General features: G+C 48.3%; 1 long non-coding RNA gene across 1 annotated transcript in view; it reads right to left on the reverse strand.

The window, feature by feature from the left end:
* Positions 1-11,338: 11,338 nt before the first annotated feature.
* LOC141171063 (uncharacterized) overlaps positions 11,339-24,310 on the reverse strand; it is a 67,524-nt gene continuing 54,552 nt past the window's right edge. The window contains exons 2-3 of the long non-coding RNA XR_012252321.1: positions 23,996-24,267; positions 11,339-12,203 (exon numbers count right to left, since the gene is read on the reverse strand). This is a non-coding gene — a long non-coding RNA (uncharacterized lncRNA). The remainder of the gene's footprint in view (positions 12,204-23,995; positions 24,268-24,310) is intronic.

Genomic DNA, 24,310 nt, shown 5'->3' on the forward strand with positions numbered 1-24,310 from the left:
CCCCTTATTTCTAGTGCAGGGAAATCTTAATGTTTTAGCATATAAGAGATTATTAACAATTGTTACCGCCAGCTTTTTGGGGACAGTTTGAGGAAGGGCCTTTTCCGACCTGAAGGATCAATATTTTCAAATTACAAAAGACACAATCCAAAATCTTGCTAAAAGCCTTCCAAAAGACTGAAAGTTGTTATAGCTGAAAAAGGGGACAAACTCCACTGGATGAAGAATAAAAAGCTTGTAGTGTTATGCGCAGTTGGCAAACATATTCCTCAAAATCGACTTGTACAGGTGCATCTCACTAAATTAGAATATCATCAAAAAGGTAATTTATTTCAGTTCTTCAATACAAAAAGTGAAACTCATATATTATATAGTTATTACAAACAGAGTGATCTATTTCAAGTGTTTATTTCTGTTAATGTTGATGATTATGGCTTACAGCCAATGAAAACACAAAAGTCATTATCGCAGTAAATTAGAATAATTAGCAAAAAAACACCTGCAAAGGCTTCCTAAGCATTTAAAAAGGTCCCTTAGTCTGTTTCAGTAGGCTCCACAATCATGTGGAAGACTGCTGACTTGACCGATGTCCAGAAGGCAGTCATTGACACACTCCACAAGGTCCCAGAGTTCCAATTTTCATTTGGAAATCAAGGTCTCAGTGTCTGGAGGAAGAGTGGAGAGGCACACAATTCAAGCTGCTTGAGGTCTAGTGTGAAGTTTCCACAATCAGTGATGGTTTGGGGAGCCATGTCATCTGCTGGTGTAGGTCCACTGTGTTTTATCAAGACCAAAGTCAGCACAGCCATCTACCAGGAAATTTTAGAGCACTTCTGCTTCCCTCTGCCGACAAACTTTTTGGAGATGGAAATTTCATTCTCCAGCAGGACTTAGCACCTGTCCACACTGCAAAAAGTACCAATACCTGGTTTAAAAACTACAGCATTACTGTGCTTGATTGGCTAGCTAACTCGCCTGACCATAACCCCATAGAGAATCTATGGGGTATTGTCAAGGGGAAGATGAGAGACACCAGACCCAACAATGCAAACGAGCTGAAGGCTGCTATCAAAGTAACCTGGGCTTCCATAACACCTCAGCAGTGCCACAGGCTGATCACCTCCATGCCACGCCACATTGATGCAGTAATTGATGCAAAAGGAGCCCCAAGTATTGAGTGCATTTACTGAACATACATTTCAGTAGGCCAACATTTCAGAATTTAAAAACATTTTTCAAGTTGTTGTTATAAAGTATTCTAATTTACTGAGATGACTTTCATGCTTTCATTGGCTGTAAGCCATAATCATCAACATTAACAGAAATAAACACTTGAAATATATCACTCTAATTTAGTGAGATGTACCTGTATGTGTCTGCATAGTAGAAACAATAAAGATCCTGCTACTGTTTTGAAATCTGCTGATATGTATTAAATAATCACTGTAATAGACTGTCACCAGAAATGTCCTTCCAGCAATGCAACAAGAATAAGCTTATGCACTGTTAGTTTATAGTGATGAGCGAGCACTAAAATGTTCGAGTACTCGTTGCTCGGGTCGAGCAAATTGGAATACTCGGGTGCTTGACCCGAACAATGAGCCCTATGTAAGTCTATGGGAAACTCGAGTATTTTTCAGGCGGCTCCCCCCGGCGGTCTGCAGAGGGCCTAAAAATTGCCCAAATCGACAGGAACAGTGCTCAAATGACATGGGAACAGCAGGACTCCCAGGTCACTGCTGTCAACAACATTGTCAGAGTATTACGCCATGTTTACGGACACACAATAAAACATACAAAAAACAAAACCAAAATGAATTTTCCTGGGAAATATGGTAAGGAACATTCTTTCCAGGGTAATGACTTGTATATAAGGCAAAATAAATAACCAAAACCAAAAATACTCCTCCACACCTTGGGCTATGTTCACACGTAGCGTTTTTGATGCGTTTTTGCACTTTTGCATTGCTTTCAACCAAGACAAATGCATTCACTGGGAAATGTCATTTTAACATTTTACAACCTTATCTGGCCATGTGGTGTGTGACACATCATCAGACACATGCATACAGTGCTGAAAAGACAAGGGAACAGCATAGGGAAGACCTCTGGAAGCATCTCTGACTCCCAGGTCACTGCCCATCATAAGTGATTCTTGGCGCTTGCGAATATGCCTCCCGCCATGCACCTGTCATTGCAGACTTGCAACAATCACCGTCCACGTCCTTGTCCCAGTGCAGCAGCGTTCAGTTGTCCCTACCCCATTCCTTGGAATGCAAGCGCAAGTATGCAGCCAGCCACCCAACCACCCGCAGGCTGCAATACTCTACTGCCAAATTTTTGACAGCTCCTTGCACTTGAAATGTGGCCTTTTAGGCTCGTGAAGGCGGAAGCTGTCCACAATCTTATGGTGGCGGCGACCGGGTATCCATACACGGTCCCCAGCCACCACTATTTCTCCCAGTATCATCTCCGCTTTCCACAAGCATGGGTCCCACAACATTACCCGTGCCCTCCCCAGTGCACTTACTGGGAAGGACTGACTAACCACAAACACGTGTTCAAGTGAATGTGGCCAGGGACGGTACGGAGCCAGTCCACAGCTTTTTTTGCTGAGTTGTATTTCACCACAGCCATATACTTTAGCTTGGTGAAAGGACTTGGGAAACCATATCTACCCAGCTGTCATTTCTCCCAGGAAGTCCTCTAAAGAAGCTTTTCATAGCCTCATGCCGGGTGCCAATACTCAGTCCCCACCCGCCACTATTTCTCCCGGTATCGTCTCCGCCTTCCACGCCTTCCTTCGATGGTACGTAGCCAGTCCACAGCTGTTTTTGCTAAGTTGTATTTCACCACAGCCATATTCTTTAGCTCGGGGAAAGGACTGCCATAGAGGGAAACCGTATCTACTCTGGGTGTCATTTCTCCCAGGAAGTCATCTAATGCTGCTTGTTGCAGAAGCAATGGCAGCCCGTCTAACATCAACTCGCACTTGTCGGTGGTGCTTTGACATACAAACATCGTTCTTTGCGCATTTAATTTCATAACTACAGAGTTGGGCAATGGCCTGATCTGCAATGCGGTTTGAGAAATAACATGCATAAGGACCTCCGATTCACATTAAAAAAAGCAGCCATAGAATGTCCGGGAACCTTCCCCCACACTTTTATTAGCCAGGGCTGCTTCTCGGCAGGGATGGACGGACCCACCAGAAAACCGGATACTCCTCCGGTGAGCCCTGGCTTCTCCTTCAGAAGAGTTCATAGTGCCGAGGAGGGGCCATGATGATGATAGAGACCACCATCTGCTTAGTTTTCTGTTACTTGGAATGCAAGCACAAGTATGCAGCCAGATCAGGCCGCAATACTAACCTGCCAGATTTCTGTGCAGCTGCTTGCACTTGAAATATGGCCTTTTAGGCTCATGGTGGCAGAAGCTTTTCAAAACCTCATGCCTCATGCCTCGTGTCCATACTCAGTCCCCAGCCGTCACTATTTCTCCCGGTGTTGTCTATGCCTTCTAGAAGCGTGGGTCCCTGAACATTACTGCTGGTACTTTTCTGTGGGAATTTGCTTGCCTCCTACCAGCATGAAATATTTCCAGTAAACTATGGTACGACGCCATGGTATTAGCACTGCCCCCAGTACCAGTAGCGAAGCCATCCCCAATGGGGAATTTTATTTGGTAGACTGAGTGGCTGCAAAATACATTAGTTTCTCACAAAGGAGCTGAAGATAGAGTGGCAGTAGGTGCAAGTTTCTCCAGCCTGTTAGATATTAGAAGGTGAACGGCAGAACATTGGATCAGTAGTTAGCACTGAAGCCTTGCAGTGCTGGGATCCTGGGTTCAAATCCCAGCAAGGACAACATCTGCAAGGACTTTGTATGTTCTCCCCGTGTTTGCGTGTGTTTCCTCCTCAGTAAAAAAGCAGCCAGAGAGTGTCCAGGAATCTTCCCACACACTTTTCTTAGCCAGGACTGCTTCTCGGCAGGGTTGGACGGTCCCACCAGAGAATCCTCTGGTGTGCCCAGGCTTCTACCTCAGGAGAATTCATGATAGCGCTAACTTTGCAGCTGCTATGGGGCTTTTGAGCGGGGGAGAAAGGTGAGCCTTCAGAATCAAATCCTCTGGTGGGCACAATGTTTTTCAATCTGAAACAGCTTCTCAGTGGGAGTTGTATTTCACCACAGCCATATTCTTTAGCTCGGTGAAAGGACTGGCATACAGGGAAACCGTATCTACTCCGGCTGTTATCTCTCTGTCACCAGGTTTCGCCCATTGTCACACACGACCATACCTGGCTGTATGTTCAGCGGTGAGAGCCACAGATCAGGCTTTCAACAATTGTGCAGCGCTGGGCGGTCTGTCACCTAAGCATTAAGCATGTTATCTTCAGCATAGCCTGTTGCCGCTTGGTCAAGACAGTGCTGCAGTGCTATCAGCTTGTGACTAATGTGGTCATTTCGGAGATGGAGGAGGAGGTGCAGGAGCTGAACAATGTGATTACATTGAGGTTAAATTGGCGACGCTGTTTGTTATACTAAAGAAAGATCCTATTGTTTTGTTTTTTTACGTTATTTTTTAAGACAAATGCATTCACCGGGAAATGTCATTTTAACATTTTACAACCTTATCTGGCAATGTGTATGTGACACATCATCAGACACATCCTGTTTCATTCATGATGGAGGGACTCTGAAAATCATAAAGCCTATTTTTATAAGGCCATCAGACGGCCCTTGCTATTCTTAAAAGGTCAGCAGTCGGCCCTCGCTATTGTTAAAGAGAGCCATCAGCCGGCTATGCTTTGTTGTTCCCATTATTAACAAGTGGGTCTCCTATACTGTTATTGCGTATGCAGTGACTGCAAGGGCTGCCAAAAATTTGGACACAGCCCAATACTCCTTTGAAGAGACATAGAGGAGTGTCTCAGTAAAAAAAAAATTCCCATTATAAAGGAGCAAGTCTCGTATAGTGGTAATGCCCATGCTGTGACTGCAAGGGCTGCCAAAATTTGGGAAAAACCCCACTAAGAATTTAAAGACACATAGAGCAGGGCCACAGTAATGATACATTTACATTAGAAAGGAGAGAGTCTGCTATACAGTTATAGGGTATGCAGTGAGTCCAACGGCTGACCAAATTTAGGAAAAACCCCACTAAGAATTTAAAGACACATAGAGTGGGGCCACAGTAACAAGTACGACATGTTCCCATTAGAAAGGAGAGGGTCTGCTAAACAGTTATAGGGTATGCAGTGAGTCTAACGGCTGACCAATTTTAGGAAAAACCCGACTAATTATTTAAAGACACATAGAGCAGGGCCACAGTAACGATAAATTCCCATTAGAAAGGAGAGAGTCTGCTATACAGTTATAGGGTATGTAGTGAGTCCAACGGCTGACCAAATTTAAGAAAAACCCCACTAAGAATTTAAAGACACATAGAGCAGGGCCAGAGTAACAAGAACGACATGTTCCCATTAGAAAGGAGAGGGTCTGCTAAACAGTTATAGGGTATGCAGTGAGTCCAACGGCTGACCAATTTTAGGAAAAACCCCACTAAGAATTTAAAGACACATAGAGCAAGGCCACGGTAACGACAAATTCCCATTAGAAAGGAGAGGGTCTCCCATAGTGTTGGCCTATGCAGTGAATACAAGGGCTGCCAAAAATTAAGAGGCAATCCAATGCCCCTTGGAAGAAACTTAGAGGGCCTCATAAAAAAATGTTCCCATTAGAAAGGAGCAGGTCTCCTATACTTGTAATGCCCATGCACTAAGTGTATGGGCTGACAAACATTTACCCCTGGGGGGTATACATGAACATGCTGTATAAATTTTTTTTTTTACGGGCATCATAAACACCCTTTAAAAAAATGATGTGGGTGTTGCATCACGGACCACGGTCACCTTGGAGATATGGTGGTGGAGGATGAGGATGAGGAGAAGGAGAAGGACAGAGCAAATAGCCAAAATCAGGAAGCGTATACCCATGTGTGGGTGTGAAAAGGTGCATGGGAATACACCTCCCTAAAAAAGACACTGGATTTGAGTTTATGTTACGCTGCTATCATTCGGTGGTGTTGAGAAGTCTGGCCCAATCCAGCCCTTGTTCATTTTTATAAGAGTCAGCCTGTCAGCATCTTCAGCTGACAGGCGGATGCGCTTATCAGTTATAATTCCACCAGCGGCACTAAAAACCCGCTCTGATAAAACGCTACCGGCAGGGAAGCCCAGGACCTCCAAGGCGTAGAGAGACAGTTCATTCCACGTATCCAGCTTGGATACCCAATAATTAAAAGGCACAGAGGAATGACGGAGGACATTGGTACGGTTGGCAAGGTACTCTCTCAGCATCTTCCCAAACTTTGCACTCCTTGTGAGAGTACCCCGCACCTCAGGGCCTGTGCGATGGGAGGGTCTGAGAAAACTGTCCTAGAACTTTGACAGTGTTCCCCTGCCTCTGCTTGATTGCATTTGTGTCTCTTTCGCCTGTAATCCTAGGTTCTCCAACGAACTGTGACCTCTGCCGCCAGCATTTTCAGATGGGAATTTTTTTAATAGTTCCGCAACAAGGGCATTCTGGTACTGCCCCATTTTTGTAGACCTGTCCGCCTCAGGAATAAGAGATATAAAGTTCTCCTTGTAGCATGGGTCTAGCAGTGTTACCAACCAGTAATGATTGTCACCCAAAATTTTGAAAACGCGAGGGTCATGGGAAAGGCAGCGTAACATAAACTCAGCCATGAGTGCCTGACTGCTAACAGGCAAGACTTCCATGTCCTCACCAAGAGGATGACTGACCATGCTCTCCTCCTCCTCCTCTCTGTCCTCTGGCCATCCACGCTGAACAGACGGTATGACAGTTGTGCAGGTAGCACCGTCTATAGCGCATGAAACTAGCTCCTGTTATTCCTCCTCCTCCTCCTCTTCCTCATTGTCACCCAATCCATGTTAGGATGAGATGAGGCTGGGCTGTGTGTAATCACCCTGTATGGTTCCTTGCTCCATCTCATTGTGCTCTGCCTGCAATGCATCCTCTTTGATTGTGAGCAGAGAGCGTTCCAGAAGACAGAGAAGCGGGATGGTGACGCTAATTATGGCGTCATCGCCGCTCACCATCTTGGTGGAGTCCTCAAAGCTTTGGAGGATGGTACATATGTCTGACATCCATGTCCACTCCTGAGGTCTTATGTGTGGAGTCTGAACTGAATATTGACGGCCTTGTTGATGCTGGTACTCAACAACTGCCCTCTTCTGCTCACAAATCCTTCTCAACATCTGCAGTGTAGAGTTCCAACGCGTGGGGACATCACATACCAGTCTGTAAGCCGGAAGCTGCAAACGCTGCTGAAACACGGCAAGGGCGGCTGAAGCTGTAGGTGGCTTTCTAAAATAGGCACACAGGTGACATACTTTAACAAGCAGATCTGGCAGCTCCGGGTAGGATTTGAGAGACCGCTGAACCACGAGGTTAAGCACATGGGCCAGGCATGGTATGCGTGTAAGCTCGCCTCATAGCCGCCACCAGGTTCTGGCCATTGTCACACACGACCATGCCTGTCTGTAGGGTCAGCGGTGTGAGCCACAGATCTGCCTGCTCTTTCAGAGCTGTCCACAACTTTTCAGCATTGTGCGGTTTGTCACCTAAACATAATAGCTTCAGCACAGCCTGTTGCCACTTGGCCGAGGCAGTGCTGCAGTGCTTCCAGCTTGTGACTGATGTGGTCATTTCAGAGATGGAGGCTGAAGAGGAGGAGGAGGCTGAGGAGGATGAGGTGCAGGAGCTGTAGACTGTGGGAGTAACACTGATTGACCTAGGGCCTGCAATCCTTGGCGTCGGGAGGACGTGTTCCGTCCCAAGGTCCGACTGAGACCCGGCTTCCTCTATGTTAACTCAGTGTGCCGTCAACGAGATGTACCGTCCCTGCCCACAAGCACTTGTCCACGTGTCCGAGGTTAGGTGGACTTTCCCGGTAACTGCGTTGTTGAGGGCACGGCTAATGTTTTGGGACACGTGCTTGTGTAATGCAGGGACGACACACCGGAAGAAATAGTGGCAGCTGGGGACCGAGTACGGAGGGACAGCCGCTGCCATCAGGTTGCGGAATGCTTCCTTCTCCACGAGCCTAAAAGGCAACATTTCGAGCGCAAGCAGTCGTGAAATGTTGGAATTTAGTACTGTGGCCTGTGTGGTGTTGGCTGTGTATTTGCACTTGCGTTCCAAGGACTGGGGTATGGACAACTGAACGTTGCGCTGGGACAAGGACTTGGACGTGCTTCCTGATGCTGCTACTTGAGAGTGTGCAACGACAGGTGCAGGGCAGGAGGCATCTTCGCATGTACCATGGACAGGGGATTGGCTTGCATGCAAAACAGCGGAAGAAGCAATGGTGCCACCCACAGACACTGCTCCTGGACCCTGGGGTTCGGCCCACAAAGTCCGGTGCTTTGCTGTCATGTGCCTGATCATGCTGGTGGTGGTCAGGCTGGTCATTTTGCCATCCCTGCTGATGCTAGCCTGGCAGGTGGTGCAAATGACCTTTTTGGGGTTATCGGCAGAGTCTTTAAAAAACAACCAGTCTCGGGAAGACCTAACAGTTGTACTGGCAACTTCCTTCGTGTTGGTGTAACGGACAACGGCTGCCTGCCTTCTTTCTGCAGCCACCACACTGCTTCTTCCTGCCTGTTGGGGTGCTCTGCCTCCCTCCCCCTGTGTGCTGCTCTCCTCGCTCTGCATGTCCTCCTGCCAGGTTGGGTCAGTTACTATATCATCCACCACCTCGTCTTCCACTTCCGCACTCTGGTCCTCCTCCTGACTTTCTGGCAATTGTGTCTCATCATCGTCCACCTCTTGTGAAATTTTACCACTATCACCTTCATGTGACCTTGGCTGCTGAAATATTTGGGCTTTGCAACATTCTTCAAGTGGACCGGGTGAGAGGCCCGAATCTATAAATGGAAAAGTGAACAGCTCTTCGGAGTGTCCAAGTGTGGGATCAGTTGTCTCTGGGCACTCAGCATGGTGGGAGGAAGGAGGTTTAGGGTGAGGAATATGCGGTCCAGACTCACAACTACTGAGACTTGACCGTGTGGAAGACAAGGTGGTGGTGGTGGTGGCTAAGTGACTGGAAGCATTATCTGCTATCCAACCAATAACCTTTTCACACTGCTCTGTGTTTTTAAGAGTGGTGTTCTGCGGTCCCCTATTAATTGGGACAGGAAGGTCGTGCGAGAAGATGTGGGTGTTTGTTGTGGCACAATTTCAGCTTGCCCACGGCCTCAGCCTCTGCATGCACCAACATCACCATCACGTCCAGTTCACTGTCCCTTGCCACGTGCCTTGCCCATTTTAAATGGAGGACAATATCTTCCACGCTCACAACAAATGACTGAATTTGGAGTGAACTTATATGTGATGCATTTGACGCACAAACCACAGTTTAACCCCTTTCCAACCCTTGCCGTATTAGTACGCACATTTGCGTACCCCCGGTTCAGTGAGGGCTGCTGCGCTGAGCCCTCACTGAACCGAGCACATGTTAGCTGATTCTTACAGCTGACATGTGCCCGCAACAGCCGTGGGTGGAATCGCGATCCACCCGCGGCTGTTAACATGTTAAATGCCGCTGTCAATCTCCGACAGCGGCATTTAACGCGCGCTTCCGGGTTGCGCGTCATAAGCCCCGCCCACCGGCGACCCCGTCACGTGATCGCGGGTCACCGATGGGCGTGCATGACAGCCCAGGGTCTGCAGCAGACGCCTGTGGTTGTCATGATCTTGTCGCTATGAGCGCCACCTAGTGGTCGGCGCTCATAGCACAGGACCATTTCTGCTATATGCAGGGGATCTGCTGATCCCCTGTATGTAGCAGAGACGATCAGACAACTGCTGCTTCTAGTCTCCTATGGAGAGTATTGAAGAATGCAGTAAGTGAAAAAAAAATGTTTTTAAAAATATAAAAAAAAAAATATATATATAAAAGTTTAAATCACCCCCCTTTCGCCCCATTCAAAATAAAATATAAAAAAAACCCCCCACATACACATATTTGATATAGCCGCGTTCAGAATCGCCCCATCTATCAATATAAAAAAAGAATTAATCCGATCGGTAAACGGTGTAACGAGAAAAAAATTCAAAACGCCAGAATTACGTTCTTTTGTCGCCACAAAATTGCAATAAAATGCAATAACAGGCGATCAAAACATCGGATCTACCCCAAAATGTTATCAATAAAAACGTCAGTCCGGCGCGCAAAAAATAAGCCCTCACCCAGCCCCAGATCCCGAAAAATGGAGACGCTACGGGTCTCGGAAAATGGCGCTATTTTTTTTTAGTTTTTTTTACCAAATTTTTGAATTTTTTTTCACCACTTAAATATAAAATAACCTATACATGTTTGGTGTCTGCGAACTCGTAATGACCTGGAGAATAAGAATGGCAGTTCAGTTTTAGCATTCAGTGAACGTGGTAAAAAAATAAATAAAAAACAACTGTGGTATTGCACTTTTTTTGCAATTTTACCGCACTTGGAATTTTTTTTCCCGCTTTCCCTTACACGATATGGTAAAACTAGTAATGGCGTTGAAAAGTACAACTTGTCCCACAAAAAATAAGCCCTCACACGGCCATATTGTCCAAAAAATAAAGACGCTATGGCTCTGGGAACAAGCAAAAAACGTAAAAGCAAAAACGACAAAACCCAAGGTTGCGAAGGGGTTAAAACACCTGGCCTGTAGGTAACTATTTTGAACAGCAATCTGGTGTCAATTGCTTCACTGACACACTGAAACAAATTTTTAATGGGGGTCAGAAATGGCAGTATTTTCAGCGCAATTATATGTGATCCGTGTGAGGGATGACTCGCCCCCTGGGCCGTGGGGCACTCGGATCGGGGCAATAGGGAAACGGTGGGAGTAGTAGTGGCAACCCGGTTCCGTGGCTCAGGGTGGTCAGGCCAGTGGTAGTCCGTTATGTGCTGATGTTTATGTCCGACTACGCCACCCGTGGATTGCGGTTATTAGGAACCGCCGCTGCATGCAGACCGCTGGGGCTGATGAGGTGTGCAGCTAGGGTAGTGTGACTCCCCACGGGAAGAGTGCGGCCCCAGGGCAGTATAGTGGATGGTGGGAGTGATGGTAGTGAGAGTCCCAGTGCTGGTAGTGCTGGAGGAGCAAGGAGCACACAGACAACAGGTTGCAGTCCAGGGTCTTTACTAGAACAGGTAAACTGACCCACAAACAGTCCCGGCTAGGAGGGGACCTGGATGTCTGAGAGCAACGGGGAAATTGGCCCTGGTCAGGGTGAGGGTGTAGGCCTACCGTGCTTTCTGCGCTCCTTCTGGCTATCTCCTCCTGATAGGGTAACAGCCCACGTTTCCGAGCTTTCCGTGTATTCTCGCCTGTATGGCCTGCGACGTGGGTTCCTTTCTGCTCCCAGCCTTGTACGGCTTTACTGGTCCCTTCGGTTGTGGCAGGGCCTCCAGGCTTCTTAGGCCAAGGAATATACAGTCCCTTGCGGACTGGTTCTCTGCTGGGGGATGTGGAATCCTTCCAGCCTCAGACACCAAAGTCTGGTAGATTAAGTCTGTTATCTGCCAAGACAGGCTCTCTTCGCCTCTCGTCTCTGGCTGGTGGCTCTCTTACTGCCACACTTCCTCTTAGGTGCAATCAACTTTCTGTCCCTGCTCCACTCTGGGACACGTCTCAGTGCTGAGACAGGCCATCCAGTTCTCCCTAACCCTGCCCCCAGCACCAGCTTTTATAGGGGCAGCCTGCTCCCCCTACTGGCCTGAGACAGGAGGCATTGCATGCTAATGTTCCCCTGACTAGAGAACCTCCCCCTTGCTCTCAGACACAGCTTTAATATATTTTGTGGCATCCAGGCCAGGGTGACACATTTTCCCCTAGTGAAATTTAGTACTCCGGGACTAAACAGTAAACAAAGACAATATGCATAACCATAAAACATTAATAGACAGACGACACACAAATTGAGTTCTTAAGGTCACAGTGTGGTCTGTGACCGGGTGTCCATATCACCAATACAACGGGGAGCCTTAACCAGGTGGGGGTCTGTCCTACCCCAAGTCCTTCACAGTCTTAGTTCATTCCTGGGTTAAGCTCCGAACGCAGTCCATACAAGGTCCCGGTTATACAAAGTCCATAACCTGTGAGTCCTTACGGTAACTGCAAGAAACTGAAACACAGAATTACCAAACAAGCATGTAACTTGGCAAACAATTCAACATTTAGCAACAGGGTTATTTACAATTTTAGTACACTCTATATTCTCCAGCGAGCGGGTATCTGCCCCTTTGTGCTCCTGGTTGACCTCCTTAACCCACTGTCTGGTGGTGGACCAACCTGGCTTTCCCCACTAGCGTTAGGGGTACAGCTACCAGCTGGGTGTACAGGTAGGGCAGGCAGCTGTCTGCGGGTCCTTTGGCTTACCGCAGGCATGGCAGGCTCACTGTCAGCAGAGGGTTGACTCTCCTGGGCTGCTGGTACAGGCTCTTCTGCCTCTGTAACCGCTTGCTCCTCTTCACCTTCCGGCTCTGGTGTTGGTTGTTGCTGTGCCGGTTGCAGGAAATGCAGGACGGGTACCACTATGGCATCATTTATGCGAGTCCAGGACTGAGGGAACTCTCCGAGAATGGTGCTGATCATTTCTTCCTTGTCCTCTGCGGGTTCAAGGTCACTCTGATCCTCTTCTGCACTACGGAGTTGCTCGGGGCATCTTTTGAGGTGGTCTCTGGAGACGGTGCTAGTGGTTTCTCCTCCGTCCTTGGTGATTACGCACACCTTCGGGTTGTCGTGATCAGACTGCAGTACGGTGTAGGGTTCCCTTTCCCACTGGTCGTCCAACTTATGTAGCCTTCTTTTTCGCTTTAGGACTTGCTCACCAGGTTCTAGGGGACCAGCAGGAGCGTGTTGATTGAAGAGTTTCTCTTGCCTCTCTCTCACCTGGGCCAGGCTCTTCTCCACACTCTCCTGTACCTTCTTGTACTGCAGTTGCCTTTCCGTATCCCAGTCCGCATCCGGGGAGGTGTCCTCAGGTATTAGGACTCCCATCTCCAGGTCTACGGGCAGCTTACCTGGTCTAGCTCGCATCAGGTAAGCCGGGGTGCAGTTTGTAGCATTCACCGGGATATTGTTGTATAGGTCTATCAGGTCCGGCAGTTTTTCTGGCCACAGGCTGCGTTCCTCCAGGGGCAACGTCTTCAGGAGATCAATGTCTATATTGTTCATCTTCTCACACATCCCGTTGGTTTGGGGGTGGTAAGGCGTTGTACGAATCTTCTTACAGCCATAGAGGTTGCAGAACTCCTGGAAGATTTCAGCCTCGAACGCTGGACCCTGGTCTGTCAGGACCTGTTCCGGATACCCGTGTGGACGGCAGAAATATTGCTGGAAGGCTCTGGCCGCTGTTTGGGCTGTCAAGTCCTTTACCGGGACCACCACTAGAAAACGGGAATAGTGGTCCACGATTGTCAGGGCATAGATGTATCCAGACCGGCTTGGAGCCAATTTGACGTGGTCCAGAGCTACCTGCTCAAGAGGCTGCGTGGTGACGATGGGCCTCAAGGGTGTCTTCTGGCTGGCACGGTCCTTCCTCCTTAGGTGACAAGGGCCACAGTCTCTGCACCATTTTTCTACAGCTCCTCTCATGCCGACCCAAAAGAACCTTCCTCTTAGTAGGAACTCCAGTTTCTTCCAACCGAAGTGTCCCGCTCTGTCATGGTAAGCCCCCAGGACCATAGCTGCATCCCGCCTTGGGACCACGACTTGCCAGGTCAGCTCGTGCGTCCGCTGGTTAACAATCCTTCTACACAACTTGCCTTCGTAGAGGAACAGCTTGCTCTTCTCCTTCCATAGCTGCTTGGCTTCCTCTGGGGCATCTGGATCTAGGCGGGCATCTTCTTGGGTCAGCAGATCTTTCACCAGGCGGATGGCAGGGTCACTATCTTGGGTCTCGGCCCAGCTGTGGTGAGGTAGGGGATTGATCATCACGGTTGTTAGATCCTCCTCCTTCACGTGGTGGGAGTATTGAGCGGCTCCATACCGGTGAAACGCGGGGAGTTCTGCCTCCTCCAGCTCTTCTGGGTCTTTGTCACTTTCAGGTAAGTGAGGCATTCTTGATAGAGCGTCCGCGTTGGCATTGGTTTTGCCTGCCCGGTACTTGATCACAAAGTCATAGTTGGAGAGACGGGCCATCCACCGCTGTTCCAGGGCACCCAGTCTTGCATTGTCCAGGTGTGTCAACGGGTTGTTGTCCGTGTACACGGTGAACTTTGCGGAGGCCAGTTAATGCTTGAAGCGTTCCGTCACGGCCCACACCACCGCCAAGAATTCTAGCTTGAAGGAGCTGTAATTCTCTGGGTTCCTCTCGGTGGGCCTCAGCTTCCGGCTGGCGTACGCGATCACCCTTTCTCTGCCCTGTTGGTTTTGGGACAGTACGGCTCCCAGTCCCACATTACTGGCGTCTGTGTGGAGAATGAAAGGCTGGCCGTAATCAGGGTAGGCCAGGATCTCATCCCCCGTGAGGGCCATCTTTAGCTGGCGGAAGGACTCCTCTTCCGGTTTATCCCACTTGAAGGGTGGCTTTTGACTTCGGGACTTAGACTGTCCGATCAGGAGGTCCTGCATAGGAGCTGCCATCTTAGTGAACCCGGGGATGAACCTTCGGTAGTAGCCTACCAACCCGAGAAACTGTCTCACCTCTTTGATGTTCGAGGGGCTTGGCCAGCTCTTGATTGCCGTGACCTTGTCAGGGTCGGGTGCCACTCCTTCCACGCTTACCACGTGCCCTAGGTACTGGACCTTTGGTTTCAGCAGGTGACACTTCGATGGTTTCACCTTCAGGCCATAGCCTGCCAGGGCTTCGAACACCTCGGCCAGGTGTTTTAGGTGGTCCTCGTAGGTCTTCGAATAGACGATCACGTCGTCCATGTAAAGGAGGACCGTCTTGAAGTTTCGGTGCCCTAGACAGCATTCCATCAGCCTCTGGAAGGTCCCTGGTGCGTTGTAGAGCCCGAAGGGCATACAGTTGAACTCACTCAGTCCCATCGGGGTGGTGAAGGCGGTCTTCTCCTTGTCAGCCTCTGCCACAGGAACCTGCCAGTACCCGCTAGTAAGGTCCAAAGTAGAAAAGAAGTTAGCAGATTTTAGTGCGGCTAAAGACTCCTCTATTCTAGGCAGCGGATATGCGTCTTTGTGGGTGATACGGTTGATTTGTCTATAGTCCACGCACATTCTCATGGTGCCGTCTTTCTTTTTGACCAGAACCAAGGGGGCTGCCCAGGGGCTACAGCTGTCTCTAATAACCCCAGCTTCTTTCATCTCTCTTAGCATGCCCTTTGCGTTCTGATAATGTGCAGGGGGTACAGGTCTGTGCCTTTCTTTTATTGGTGGGTGGCTCCCGGTGGGGATGTGGTGTTCTATCCCCTTTACTCTGCCGAAGTCTAGCGGGTGCTTACTAAAGACTCTCTCGTACTCCTGTACCACCCGGTAGACTCCTTGTTTTTGGTGCAGGGGAGTGGAGTCAGCACCCACATGGAGTCTCTTGCACCAGTTCTCCTTTTGTTTCTGGGAGCCATTACCCTCCGCCTGAGGAGATGGAGGCAAGGGTTCCACGGCCCTGATAGCTTTGTGTTTGACAACAAACAGTTTGGCGAGTGTAGCGTACCTGGGTAAGTGTAACTCCCTCTCCCCAATGTTGAGGATGCGGACGGGCACCCTCCCATGACGGACATCAACCACCCCCCCGGGCTGTCAAAATGGTAGGCCTGCTGTCTGAGTACACGGGTTCTACCATGGCTTGGTAGTCTCTACCTCTCAACCCGATTGCAGTCCGACAACAGATCATCATTTCACTTTTGGGAGGCATGGAGATGGGGAATGGGTCACTCAGTCTTACGCTACCGATCTCACCACCAGACAGTTCTACCTGCTGCCGTCTCATCAGGGCTTTTATCTCCTTGTTGAGGACTCTCTGTTGGCTGGAACTAGCATTCACCGCCACCTGTTGTAGAATTACAATTACCTCTGAAAGACTATTTTCAATTACATTAGTACCCACAGTTATTTTAGGGTGACTTTCACGACGGTCAATGTCCACAATAATCACTCCCTGTGCCGGCAGTTCAACTTTACCAATTTTAATGGTCATCTCCTTGAACCCCATCTGCGGCACGGGTAAGCCATTACTGGCGATGATGCTCAAGTTACTGTCTGGATACCGTGTGATATCAGCATCAGTCCAATACTGCTTAAAAAGTACATAAGGGATAGTGGTTACTTGCGACCCAGTATCCAGCAAGGCTCTCATGGGGATACCGTCCAGCACCACGGGTAAAACCGGACGCCCCCCAACGTACTTATCACACTAATTATAAGGGCCTGGTGATCTTATGCCTGGGGGTTGGCCCTCTGCCCCAGGTTGGACCCGTTTAAATTACAGTGCCTGGAAATGTGTCCGGGCTGGTTGCATCGACGGCAAATGGGCTGTCCATCCTCTGCGTAGCGGTCTGTGGGCCTCCCTCGGAACGACGGGATCCTCCTCTGTCGACGCCACGGGACATCCTCCGGACTTGAAGCCAGCTCGATGGGTCTTGACGGGTCCACTTGCAACGCCTGGATGGTCCTGGTCAACGCCGCGACGCTCCTGGTCAGCTCCTGGACTTGGTGGTGCAGGTCTTTCGACGGGGCTTGGTTCAGGGCCTGTGCATCAGCCCCCACGGGATCCATAGAGGAGGGCGCCGCCTCCTGGTGGTTGGTGAGAGCAGGGCGCCGGGGGTTTATAGCGCCACTGGTTGCAGATTCACGGAGCACCCTTATGGCCCTGTCATTGAATTGGGCAAAGGTCAGATCAGGGTTCTGAAAGAACATGAGGCGCAGCTGGCTCCTGTGGGCGCTAGACAGCAGACCTTCTATGAACTGTTCTGCTAGGAGCTTATCCGTATCCTGCACACTGCCTGGGTCAGTTTGTTGGATGGCCCTCAGAGCTTCCTGCAAATTTAGGGCATAGTCTCTGATGCTGTCCTGTGCCCGCTGCTTACATCCATAGAACCTCATTTTAATCTCAGCGGAGGTACGTGTGTCAAAGGTACCCCGCAGCCGGGCCAGAATACCCTTCACAGTCCTTTTCTCCTCAGTGGGCCATGATTTTACCTCCCTTTGGGCTGCGCCAGTTAACTGCTCTGTCAATATGCTGACCTTCTGCTCCTCTGTCAGGGGGTAAACGTGGAACAAACTGTATAGCCTTTCCTTGAAGTCAGTTAGGGCATGGGGCTCCCCTGAGTATTTGGGCAGCCAGGCCGCTCCAGGGATGTAGGGCAGGGCAAATGGCATCACCGCTGCTGCAGCTGCGTTGGTGGTAGTGGGGGCCTCTGTGTCCGACATCTTCCTCCCCCCTAGTCAAGCGTGGCCTACCTTCCGACGATCCTCTTCTGTAGGCCGCGGCTCCGCTGCTGCTGCTCTGGACGAGGACCTGGCGTCGCGTCCTGATGACGTCAGCGTCGCTCTCACTCCCTTCCAGGACCTTGCGCAGCGTCGGTGCGTGGGGCGGAGCTTCGGATCTCGCGCGGTTTTGACATGCACGCCCCTCTTCTTCCCGCGCGGCGTCCTGAAGATGGCATCCGATGGCGGGAAACAGCTGCGGATGGCGGGAAGACGGCAGAAGACGGCGGGAAACGGTCCAAGATGGCGTCTGATGGCGGGAATCGGCTCCGGATGGCGGGAAACGACTCCGGACAGCGGGAAACTTCGCCACAGGTAAGTTACAAAAGTCTTTTTCAGGCACGCAGTACCCGGTGGTTGCGGGCACGAAATCCTGCCGACTACGCCAACGCTGACTCGCCCCCTGGGCCGTGGGGCACTCGGATCCGGGCAATAGGGAAACGGTGGGAGTAGTAGTGGCAACCCGGTTCCGTGGCTCAAGGTGGTCAGGCCAGTGGTAGTCCATTATGTGCTGATGTTTATGTCCGACTACGCCACCCGTGGATTGCGGTTATTAGGAACCGCCGCTGCATGCAGACCGCTGGGGCTGATAAGGTGTGCAGCTAGGGTAGTGTGACTCCCCACGGGAAGAGTGCGGCCCCAGGGCAGTATAGTGGATGGTGGGAGTGATGGTAGTGAGAGTCCCAGTGCTGGTAGTGCTGGAGGAGCAAGGAGCACACAGACAACAGGTTGCAGTCCAGGGTCTTTACTAGAACAGGTAAACTGACCCACAAACAGTCCCGGCTAGGAGGGGACCTGGATGTCTGAGAGCAACGGGGAAATTGGTCCTGGTCAGGGTGAGGGTGTAGGCCTACCGTGCTTTCTGCGCTCCTTCTGGCTATCTCCTCCTGATAGGGTAACAGCCCACGTTTCCGAGCTTTCCGTGTATTCTCGCCTGTATGGCCTGCGACGTGGGTTCCTTTCTGCTCCCAGCCTTGTACGGCTTTACTGGTCCCTTCGGTTGTGGCAGGGCCTCCAGGCTTCTTAGGCCAAGGAATATACAGTCCCTTGCGGACTGGTTCTCTGCTGGGGGATGTGGAATCCTTCCAGCCTCAGACACCAAAGTCTGGTAGATTAAGTCTGTTATCTGCCAAGACAGGCTCTCTTCGCCTCTCGTCTCTGGCTGGTGGCTCTCCTACTGCCACACTTCCTCTTAGGTGCAATCAACTTTCTGTCCCTGCTCCACTCTGGGACACGTCTCAGTGCTGAGACAGTGCTGAGACAGGCCATCCAGTTCTCCCTAACCCTGCCCCCAGCACCAGCTTTTATAGGGGCAGCCTGCTCCCCCTACTGGCCTGAGACAGGAGGCATTGCATGCTAATGTTCCCCTGACTAGAGAACCTCCCCCTTGCTCTCAGACACAGCTTTAATATATATTGTGGCATCCAGGCCAGGGTGACACAGGGACAAACCACAGTTTTAAATAGCTGGATTTTTTAGCGCTGTAATATGGAAAGGACCTGGCTGTATTCTGCAGTGCCAATAAGCAAATGGCGCAGAACAACTGTGTTCTCTGGATTGCTTTTTAAGCAAATAATGAGGATTAAGATAAAAAAAAATTATTCCTGGCCCCTGAGACCTGGGCCTATTTCTAGAAATATCTAACAGCAACAGCAGCAGAAAAAACTGGAATGGAGCCTCTTGTCCTATGTGCACTGCAGTCTGCTATATACCCTGCCTGCCTGCCTATATACACTGCCTGCCTGATATCTCTGCAGATGGATTAGTCCTCAGAAGGACTGTTTGTTGAGATGGATATGTGTCTCTAATATAGTTTGGTACACCTACACTAACTAGAAACAATCAAATCCCTCCCTAGCTCAGCAGCACCTCTCCCTACACTGTCTGATTTTGGAGTGACTGTGACGAGCATGGCGGCACTAGGTCTGAAATAGACCTGATGACGCTGTGCGGCCAGCCAATCACTGTAATGCCACAACCAACATGGCTACGGCATTACAGTGAGTGGCAGGCAATCCCTGCATATTCATTGGCTCTGTAAAGAGCGCCAAACATGCAGGGAGGAGACCCGAGCTCCCGCCGAGCAACCCCGGAAATACTCGGCGAGCACCGAGCATGTCGAACAGTGAGATGCTCTGGCGAGCACTGAGCAGTAGCGAACATGCTCTCTCATCACTATTAGTTTATGAAAAAATAAAGATATCTGTTGTTAGAGCTGATTTTTTACTTACTATCTTAACTGTCACATAGTCATCACAAATTTTAGCTCATAGTAAAGGCACATTTTTTCTTGGGTGAAGAGACAGACCCTCCTCTTCAGGGCAATTGTTTTTAATCGATCACGCACCAACCACAACCGAGTTTTAATATCCTTCACTAAAAAGTGTCAAATATTTATAAAGTTAGGTCTGGACTCTTGTAAGCCAAAATAAATTAATAAACCTACTAATTTTTTTTTGCTCTTCAGGGGTGGCTCCATCCCAGTCAGGGTACCTATGATTAAGAACCTCCAGTCATGTCTCCATTTTGTTTTGGCGATCAAAATAACTTTCATGTGCTGGATCCCAAAGAACAGGTCATTCCATAAATCTTAATTTCTAATGAATAAAAATATTTAATAAATGTGGAGCTATTTTTTAACAATAGTTTGTATATATTGGAAAAAAAAGTATTTAGTCAGCCACCAATTGTGCAAGTTCTCCCACTTAAAAAGATTAGAGAGGCCTGTAATTGACATCATAGGTAGACCTCAACTATAAGATACAAAATGAGAAAACAAATCCTGAAAATCACATTGTCTGATTTGGAAAGAATTTTTTTTCAAATTTCGGTGGAAAATAAGTTTTTGGTCAATTACAAAAGTTCATGTCAATACTTTGTTACACATCCTTTATTGGCAATGACAGAGGTCAAATGTTTTCTGTAAGTCTTCACAAGGTTGGCACACACTGTTGCTGGTATGTTGGCCCATACCTCCATGCAGATCTCCTCTAGAACAGTGATGTTTTGGGGCTGTTGCTGGGCAACACGGACTTTCAACTCCCTCCAAAGGTTTTCTATAGGGTTTAGATCTGGAGACTGGCTAGGCCACTCCAGGACCTTGAAATGCTTCTTACAAAGCCACTCCTTCGTTGCCCTGGCAGTGTGCTTGAGATCATGGTCATGCTGAAAGACCCAGCCACGTTTCATCTTCAATGCCCTTGTTGATGGCAGGAGGTTTGCACTCAAAATCTCAAGATACATGGCCCCATTCATTCTTTCATATACACGGATCAGTCGTCCTGGTCAATTGGCAGAGAAGCAGCCCCAAAGCATGATGTTGCCACCCCCATGCTTCACAGTTGGTATGGTGTTCTTTGGATGCAACTCAGCATTCGTTCTCCTCCAAACACACCGAGTTGTGTTTCTACCAAACAGTTCTACTTTGGTTTCATCTGACCATATGATATTCTCCCAATACGCTTCTGAATCATCCAAATGCTCTCTAGCAAACTTCAGACAGGCCCGGACATGTAAAGGCTTAAGCAGGGGGACACGTCTGGCACTGCAGGATCTGAGTCCCTGGCGGCGTAGTGTGTTACTGATGGTAGCCTGTGTAACGTTGGTCCCAGCTCTCTGCAGGTCATTCACTAGGTGCCCCCGTGTGGTTCTGGGATTTTTTATCACCGTTCTTGAGATCATTTTGACCCTATGGTGTGAGAACTTGTGTGGAGCCCCAGATCGAGGGAGATTATTAGTGGTCTTGTATGTCTTCCATTTTCTAATTATTGCTCCCACAGTTGATTTCTTCACACCAAGCTTCTTGCTTATTGCAGATTCAGTCTTCCCAGCCTGGTGCAGGGATACAATTTTGTTTCTGGTGTCCTTCGACAGCTCTTTGGTCTTCACCATAGTGGAGTTTGGAGTGTGACTGTTTGAGGTTGCGGACAGGTGTCTTTTATACTGATAACAAGTTCAAACAGGTGCCAATATTACAGATAATGAGTGGAGGACAGATGAGCCTCTTAAAGAAGAAGTTACAGGTCTGTGAGAGCCAGAAATCTTGTCTGTTTGTAATTGACCAAATTACAAATTCCACCAAAATTTGAAAAAAATTTCTCTGCAAATCAGACAATGTGATTTTCAGGATTTGTTTTCTCATTTTGTCTGTCATACTTGACGTCTACCTATGATGTCAATTACAGGCCTCTCTCATCTTTTTAAGTGGGAGAACTTGCACAATTGGTGGCTGACTAAATACTTTTTTTCCCCACTGTATACTGTAGCAGAGCCAAGTAGGACAGGGTAAAGTCCTAGATTTGAAGGATTTGATTAGGCGCACCTGCCTAGCTTTTTACTAGAACCAGGGCCTGTGTTCACTAAGTGTCATTCTGCTGGATGAAGCAGAGTCAGGTGTGAGTTGTAGCTGAGATAGACATGCCTAGGTCTCTAAATGGGTCAGCTAGGAAGGCTGAGCAGTCTGATTTTGGGAGCTGCAAAGAATCATGTGGAAGGTGCAACCTGTTCAGTGTAAACTTTTCTTTGAGTTGAATACTTCTATTTGACGCTGGAAGCTGCTGGAGCTCAGGCTGAAGGTGACACCGAGTATGGTGGCATCAAGCTTCTTCTGTGTATGATGTTTGCTCTGGGAGAAAGGACTGTAATCTGTTTGGGTGAGCTCGCACTGACATATGTGCCCTGCTAAATGAACTACCGAATTTTGCGGATTATAAGACACATCGGATTATAAGAGGCACCCCAAATTTTGGGGTACAAAATAGGAAAAAATGTTTTTTTTTAATAAAATGGTGCATCTTATAATCCTGGGGGGGAGCGGTGGTGGAGTTGGGGTCACACATACCTGAGATTGGCAGCAGAGACAAGAGTCGGGCGGTGCTGCGGGACCCGGTGGTGGCAGTGAGATGCTGCGGCCCCGTCCTCCAGAAGCCGGCGGTGACATGCTGCAGGCCCCGGCGGTTACATTCTGCAGGTCCCCGGTGGTGGCGGTGACATGAAGCGGTGTAAAAGTCCCCTGTCCCGTACAATCTGCGCATGCTCCTGAGGCCATTTAACCGAAACACAGCGCTATGCACGGAACAGGGGACTTTTACACCACTAACCTACGGCTTCTGCAGGACGGGCCCGCATTATGTCACCGCCACGGCCGGGGCCTGCAGCATGTCACAACTGGGGCCTGCAGCATCGTCCCGCTACCGCAGCAGCCGCCGATCCGACGTAGCCCCGCCAGGTAAAGCTGTAAGTTCACATTATAAGACGCACCCCCTTTTTCCTCCCAAATTTGGTGGGAAAAAACTGCATCTTATAATACGCAAAATACGGTATTTATTTGCTGTGGTACTCTTGTGCCCAGAAGAGGCTGTTTTTGGTTTGGGTTTGCTTTTGATTTTATGAAAGTAATAAAGCTGCACCTGTTTCGACCAAACCACATTGCCTGTGTGAACGCTGCCTAATGCCTACCTGAGGGCGTGAATCCCTACAACAAAAATGTATATGTAAATATATCAGGAACCACCTGAAACATACATGTATATATAGCCAGAGCAGAGATACAGGTGCAATCAAAATTATTCAATTATTACACTCTCTTTGCAAATTAGGTTTATTAGCAAACTTTACCAACCTTCTGCTTTTTGCAATAATTAAAATCAAACAAGATCAATTTAAATAGTTGATTAAAAATTAATATCTAGAAATTCAACACAATTCCACTTTAAATTTCTTACTGCTGAAGCCCATTTTTGCCTTCCTGACAAGGCCAAATTTTTCAAATCTGACGTGTCAGTTTATGTGGTAATAACTTTGGAATGCTTCTACATATCTCAATGATCCGAAGACTGTATTTTCTTGACACATTGTACTTTATGTTAGCCATATATATACGTTGATATGATTTGTCTTTATTTCACAAAAATGTGAAAAATTTGCAGTTTTTGAACTTTAAATTTTTATGCTTTATTAAAACAGATAGTCATACTACACAAAATCCATCTTTCTACTTTACTGTAAATCAGCATAACTTTTTAAAAGATATTTTTTTTTGTCACGGTGTTAGAATGGATTAAAAGCTTAGCAGAATTTTTTTTTCAATGAAATTTACAAACCCTGTACTTTTAGGGACCATTTAACTTTTTAAGTGATATTGAGGGTTTTATATGTCATAAAACCTGCAAACAAGACCACATTTTAAAAACTGTACCCCTTGAAGTATTCAAAACCATATTCAGAAAGTTTGGTAGTCCTCCAGGTGCTTGACAGGAATGAATGTAAAGTGGAAGAGTAAAATGAAAAAAAATGTTGCTTTAGCCTCAATTTTTTTCATTTTCCCAAGGGTAAAAGGAGAGAATGTACCCCCATAAGAGTGTTAAGGGACCTTGAGTAGAGTTACAAATGGCAACTATAATGTCTGTTGAATCCATGATCCACTGAGGTGAGGCAAAGTTCCATGGGAACACAAGGCCATTGTCTGTCATGTGGCAGATCATGTAACTGCACCACTGAGACGTATATATGGTCCCTTATAATCAATAGTACCTCCTCAGCCACCTCCTCCTCATTTTCTCGCTGGCTTCCTCCTCTTGGTGATGCATGGGTATGAGTTGCTGATTGTATGGGCTGCAGATCTGGAATCTGTGAGGCCCACTCAGTGCTGTTGGATCCAGCTAGATGGTTTACTTAGGCCTGCACTTGATGCACCTACTTGCTCTTCTGCCTGTAAATTTGAACCCTGATGGATATCACTTTCTGCTTGAGTCTCCTCTTGGCTTTCACTATTTTTTGAGTTTCTTGGTGAAATATCTTGTGTTCTGCAAAAATAATTTCATCATACATGACAATCATGACATACCG

Source organism: Phyllobates terribilis, unplaced genomic scaffold, assembly GCF_046119375.1.
Source record: "Phyllobates terribilis strain yellow unplaced genomic scaffold, ASM4611937v1 Scaffold_1__5_contigs__length_1240528914, whole genome shotgun sequence".
NCBI lineage: Eukaryota > Metazoa > Chordata > Amphibia > Anura > Dendrobatidae > Phyllobates > Phyllobates terribilis.